The sequence below is a fragment of the Aethalodelphis obliquidens genome, unplaced genomic scaffold, assembly GCF_003676395.1.
Source record: "Aethalodelphis obliquidens isolate GAN/ISIS:26980383/991018 unplaced genomic scaffold, ASM367639v1 scaffold7, whole genome shotgun sequence".
NCBI classification, from domain to species: domain Eukaryota; kingdom Metazoa; phylum Chordata; class Mammalia; order Artiodactyla; family Delphinidae; genus Aethalodelphis; species Aethalodelphis obliquidens.
This window is the reverse complement of record NW_020837951.1, coordinates 12,147,839-12,154,824: the sequence shown is the minus strand read 5'-3', so window position 1 is coordinate 12,154,824 and position 6,986 is coordinate 12,147,839.

The window sequence follows — 6,986 nt, the reverse complement described above, 5'->3', positions numbered from 1 at the left end:
ATTAATTTGCCCAAGAACACATAGCCCTTTTGGATTAAAAAAAGAAGAAGAAAAAAAAAAAAGCCAAGTCCAGGACAACTAAACGCAAAGTGAAATCCTGGATTGGACCCTGGAACAGAAAAAGGACGTGAATGGGACAACTGACGAAATTTGAACAAGGTGTATCAAGTAATAATATTATTGTATCAATAGTTTTGATAATTGTACTACGGTTATGTAAGATGTTAACTTTAAGTGATTCTGGATGAAGAACATAGGGGTACTCTATACTATTTTTGCAACTTTCTGTAAACCTAATTTCACATTCTGAGCCCTTATTGAGATGTCCGGTACACAACACGAAGTAGCTCATGGAAAGCTTTGTGTAAATTGAATCATTCGAAATATACTAAAACAATACACCCTTTAAAATAGGTAAGTTTTATTTCCCTAAAGTTTGAGAGATTCTTAATTTGTGGTTCTACACCACCTGCAATTGTCTGCAAATTTGTATATGTGCTTATTTTTCTGAGAAGCTGTTTGTTCAGGCTACCAAGAGTCAGAACCCCCATCCTCAAAGTTAAGAACAATTCATATAAATAGATCCTACGGTAACTTTTTATGTTTTTTGTTTGCATAATGAATAATCAGATTTGTGTAAACAGCCAACTTGAATATGCTTGTGATCTGCTGTTAAGTGACAAGCCAGGACCCAGCAACAGTGCCTCTGTGTAGGAGAGTCCCCCTAAATATTTGTTAAATGAATACTAGATGAATGCTTTGCTTTTTTTGTTTCTACTCACATCTCCCTGAAGCAGGGGTCTTCTTCATGCATGGTGCTCCTTCTCCTTCAAAATTCACTTTAAATTTAAGGCTGCAATCCTCATGGGGGTCCTCAGAGCTGCTCAACAATCGTAGTTGCCCTGGGCAGGCTACTCCCCGACTCTCTAAGTGAAGCAGTTCACATCTCTTCTCTCAAATGTTCAACACCTTTTCCCCTCTCCTCACCTACCTTATGACCGCAATTCTTATTTCACATGAAAAGCAATCAAAAGACACTTGCACCTTCAAAATGTACAACAGCCCCCTGCATCTGTACCTGTTAAATGAATCACCAGTGCAGCGGATCCGGCTCCTCCAGCCTAGTAAGGAAGTCTGCTCCTGCAGTTACCTTCTCTCTCTCTCCCCTGCATATTCAGGCTTTCTTTCTAATACTTTCTATTTTCTTTCTAAAATTTTCCTAGTTTTCATTTCTAAAAGAAAATCCTCTCAGATACCATTTTCCACTGTTCAGATTGTTTTAAAAAAAAAAAAGTCTGTGGGGAATACATGGCCGGTGAAAGTATAAGTTGATACAACTCTTATGGATGGCAATTGAGAAATATCTATCAGTATTGCAAAAACATGCCTTTAACCCAGCAATTCCACTCCTGGAAGTTTATCCTATAGATATACTTGCATGAATGTATTGTTTAAAAATAAAGGAACATGGAGAACATTATGTATTAGTTTCCTGCCTTTTGCAATAAAAAATAGGAATAATATTTTCTTATGTGTGCATGAAGAAAAGAATTGAAGAATACACAAGAAATAATAAATTCAGATGGGAATCAGGAGTGAAAGGGAGACATTTTATACATAATGTTTTATGTGTAATTTTTAATCATGTGAAAGTATTATCTATTATGTTCCAAAAGTTAACAATTTTTTTAGAGTCAACCCTCACGTTCCTCCCTCACCATGCCTCTCCAGCCCCATCTCATTTCTCTGATCTCCTTTACAGACAGATCTAATCTGCTCTATTCCCTCCTCATCCTACTTCAGTTAGGTTTTTGTTCCCACCAGTCCACTGAAACCACACCTATGAAGGCAGTGACTTCCTAGTTGCCAAATCCTCAGTAAAGTCTCGGTTCTGCTTTAATTGAACCACTCAGCAGCATTTGACAGTTAATCACTCCTCCTTCTGGAAACTCTTTCTTCTCTTGGTTTTCAGAAGGATACCTTCTCCTAGTTTCTCCAGCTTTGTTGATACCCTCATTAACTGCTCTGCTTCTGACCTCTAAACAACGGAATGCCCCAGGTTCAAACTTTTGACACCTTCTTTGTGTATACTCGTTCTATATATACTCCTGTCAAAGAATACCATGGAGGCAGTTAATTATATGCAAACAAATTTACTCATAGGAAGGAGAGAATCAATAGGTGACTGTCAAGGAGGGTTTAAAAAATGGATTCATAAAAGACGGGGGAAATGTGGGATGTCAGGAAACCATGAGTCTTGTCTGCTTTTCTAGAAGGAAACTGACAAGCTAGAATTTTGCAAAGCAGTCAGTCTAGGCAGTCTGCCCTGGAGCTGGCTGGCTCAAGGCATCAATGAAAACAATGTTAGCTATTTATAGATTCTCCCTAAAACTTAAGTAGAAGTACACAGAACAGGTTGTCTCTGTATACTGTAAAAAAGAGAGAGAGAGAGAGAGAGAGAGAGAGAGAGAGAGAGAGAGAGACGGAAACTAAGACCAAGATGGAAACCAGTCTTTTATAACCTAACCTTAGAAGTTATGCCCAATCACTTCAGTTGTATTATTTTCATTAGAAATGAGCCAGTGAGTCCAGCCCACACTCAAGGGGAAGGAATTACACAAGAACATGAATACCATACCAAGAGGCTCAGGGGCCCATCCTATGAACTACCTACCACAGAAGCTGTCTTTAGGGGGACTGAAGGCCAGTTAAGTATGGAGACATATTTAGGTTGATAATATTTGAGGATTTTTTTTTTTTTTTTTAGGCTGCGTTGGGTCTTCGTTGCTGCGTGTGGGCTTTTCTCTAGTTGTGGTGTGCGGGCTTCTCATTGCGGTGGCTTCTCTTGTTGCGGAGCACGGGCTCTAGGCACACGGGCTTCAGTAGTTGTGGTGCGCAGGCTCAGTAGTTGTGGCTCGCAGGCTTAGTTGCTCCACAGCATGTGGGATCTTCCCGGACCAGGGATCAAACCCATGTCCCCTGCATTGGCAGGCGGATTCTTAACCACTGAGCCACCAGGGAAGTCCTGAGGATTTTGAAGTTAGGTAACATAATTAAAAGCCAGAAAGGAAAAGATAGCTATCACTGTAAATTACACAGCTTAAAGAGTTGAGGGGACAGAAAACAGGAATAAACAAAAGGTGAAAAGTAAGAGAAAGAGGAGAAAACTAATAAAATGCAAGTCTAAATGTAAATTTACAGTTTTAAGATTCATTTTCATTGGTCTCTTTTAATATATTCATTCTCCTAGTTGTGTATTATAGAGGGATTATCCAGTGGTATCCTTGCTGGGAGTGTAGTTTGCATCTGTCAGGAAAATGACTGTGTACATGAGATAGTTAACAGTATTCATCAGGACCACTCCATTTATCTTACCAATATCTGGGGATGATGTGGATAGTGAAGTTTCCTTTTAATGAGAGTACCATGTGTAATTTATAGTTCGTCAGGTATTTTACCTGTAATGTAAGGTTTTTGTTTATCCATAGAGAGTATTGAAGGTATGCCCTAGTGGGAAAACCAAAATAAGCTGTTAAAGCATTTGCCTTTTATCAAGGGAAAATCTTGATCCAACCAGAAGATTTACAAACTATTATTAAACATATTTAAAGTTTTGAAGTAACTGAATGAAATTTATATAGAAATGCTTAAATGCCTCGAAGCTGGGTTCCAAGGCTTGCTCTACCCTTATAGTTTTTCCAGATCATAATAATTAGAGATAAAACAAGATTTGGTCCTCCACTGAGTTGCCCAGATAAAATTTTTTCCACCAATATTTTTGTAAATTTAGAACAGATTTGTCCCTGCCACTTGGATTATTTTTGTTATGAAAGTATTAAAGGTCTAAAGATGGTTTTGGATGACATCAACCAGTATGAGGATTGTTTGAAATAACCGGTCTTTCTCTTTCCCTCCCTCCCTGTCAGCGTGGGGCCAGTTTGTGGCAATTGAACACATCTTTCTTATTTAGAAATTAAACAACTTTTAGACAGCAATTAGATTAAACTTCTTCTTGTATTAATGAATATAAAACCAGTAAGGGCTACTTCCTCATATAATGCTTTAAAAAATTTTTTTAATTGGTATCTTTAGTGTAGGCTTTAATTTTGTAAATTGAAATTTACTTTAGATGGTGGATTGTCTTTAAGAAGATGTGGCACATATATACAATGGAATATTACTCAGCCATAAAAAGAAACGAAATTGAGCTATTTGTAATGAGGTGGATAGACCTAGAGTCTGTCATACAGAGTGAAGTAAGTCAGAAAGAGAGAGACAAATACCGTATGCTAACACATATATATGGAATTTAAAAAAAAAAATGTCATGAAAAACCTAGGGGTGAAACAGGAATAGACACAGACTTACTAGAGAATGGACTTGAGGCTATGGGGAGGGGGAAGTGTAAACGGTGACAAAGCGATAAAGAGGCATGGACATATATACACTACCAAACGTAAGGTAGATAGCTAGTGGGAAGCAGCCGCATAGCACAGGGAGATCAGCTCGGTGCTTTGTGACCGCCTGGAGGGGTGGGATAGGGAGGGTGGGAGGGAGGGAGACGCAAGCGGGAAGAGATATGGGAATATATGTATATATATAACTGATTCATTTTGTTGTGAAGCTGAAACTAACATACCATTGTAAAGCAATTATACTCCAATAAAGATGTTTAAAAAAAAAAAAAGAAGCAATTACATTTCTTTTAAAGGTTTTGATTGAAAGCATCTGAGAAAATCAGAAAACCTCTTTGCTTTCATAGCTTTAGTAACAATATTCTTAGTAACAATATTTTTCTTTAAATAGCCCACACACTTAACAATGTAAGAGGCAAATTTTTTTTTTAGAAATATTTCGGTTTCTCTTATTTACATATACATTTTTAATCTCTGTAAGCCAATCAGAATGGAGCTTCATTAAATTTTGAGACCTTATAATAACAAATATAACCTGTATTCTGATTAATATGGTGGATTACACTGGTTGATCTTCAAGTGTTAAACCAACCTTACATTACTGAGATAAACCCTATCTGGACATGATGTATTATAATTTATCTGTATATAACTATCTGGATTTGCTAACACTTTAAGGATTTTTGCATCTATGTTCACAAGGGATACTGAGCTGTAATTTTTTTGTAAAGTTATTGTCAGGTTTTGATGCCAGGGTTTTATTCATCTAATAAAACTAGTTAGGAAGTTCCCTCCTCCTCCATTTTCTGAAGGCGCTTCTGTGAAACTGAGGTTATTTTGTCCTTAAATGTTTAATAGAATTCACCTGTGAAACCATCGTGAGGCCTGGAGTTTTCTTTGTGGGAAGCTTTTCATAATGAATTTCACTTGTTTAGTAGATACAAAGCTATGGCAGGCAGCTTCTAAAATGGTCCCTGTGCCAGTAAATAATCTGTCTCTCAGCTCTCAATTCACCCTTCTTGCTTTGCAATAATGGACTGAATTCCTTTAAGCATCTCTCCTTTGCTGTGAGCACAATAAGCTTCCTCACTAGAGGGCACTGGAGGAGGAGAGACTGTGGTCAGTGGTGTGGCTGTAAGGACATGCAGTGGGTTCTTCCCCAAGCCACAGGCCCAGCACATGTGGTTCCTTGATGATCTTGCAACCTCTGTCTGGACTAGCAATAATTTTCCTGTGACCCTCTCAACATGGAAATCAGTATCCTGAAGGCCTCCTGTCTGCACTGGCACCAGTTCCCTCCACAGGCTCCTCTGCAGCTCGCCTGTGTTCTAGACTTACTTTCTGCTTGCCAGCAACCAGTCCCAGCCTGGGTAAACCAGCAAACTTCTCTGCTGCCCAGTGGGCTGAACTTCACCTTCTCCAATGAGGTCTGCACCCCAGTCTTGATAAGAGGCCCCTTTCCAAGTCTGTCCTTCCTTAGTTACTCTCCCTAAGCCATAGGATACCATATGGGATTTCCTTTAATCTTACAGTCGCTCATCTACTAAATTTTAATAATTCTTTTGTGTCAAACATTCCCTCTATGGTTTTTATCTCCTGATGGGGGATAAAGAAGTCACTAGGTCCAGTCCACACTCAGGTGAGAGGCTTATGCCAGGACATGAATACCAGGCAGGGGTCTTTGGGAGCTCTATCGGTCCGAGTGGGGTCTGGACCTAGTGACTTGCTTCTAAGTGACAAAACCGATGGGATATTGTTTCCAAGGTTAGGCTATAAAAGATTGTGACTTTATTGCGTGCTGCCTCTCTCTTGTGCAGGCGTGAATGCAACCTGGACCCCACCCCCTGCTTGGTCCCAGGTTCTTCCTACTTGCTGCTTGGATGAGCCAAGCTAGCATATTGACTGTAAGCTGCCCTACAGAGAGGGTCAAGTGGCAGAAAACTTAGGGCAACCTTCAGCCAATGAAAACCTGAGGCCGTCATTCCAACAGTTCAGGAGGAACTGAATCCTGCCAATAATAAGGGGAGTGAGCTTGGAAGCACACCCTTCACCAGGAGAGCCAGGAGATGACTACAGAGCCAGCTAACGCCTAGGTTGTGAGAGACCCAGAGGAGAGGACTCCTCTAAGTCACATGCAGATTCCTGACCTACAGAAAGTGTGAAACAATGTTATTGCTTTAAGCTACTAAATTGAGGGTACTTTGTTATGTGATAATAGGTAACTAATACAAGAGTTATTCCAATTTTCCTTTTCATCCTGTATCTGTTTTGGTAAATTGTATTTTGAAGGAATTTGTCCATTTTTAAGTTAAGACCATATAGTTGAATTTATCCATTTCCTTCAGAGGTTGACCAAGTACACTAATTTATCTGCTCAAAAAATACTTCAGAAACAAAAAACAATGTCCACACAAAGACATGTACACAAATGTTCATAGCAGCTTTATTTGTTAATAGTCAAAAAATCTAAACAACCCAAATGTTCTTCAATGGGGGAATGTTTAAACAAAATGTGCTATGTCCATACCATGGTATACTACTCAGCAATAAAAAGGAATGAACTACTAATAC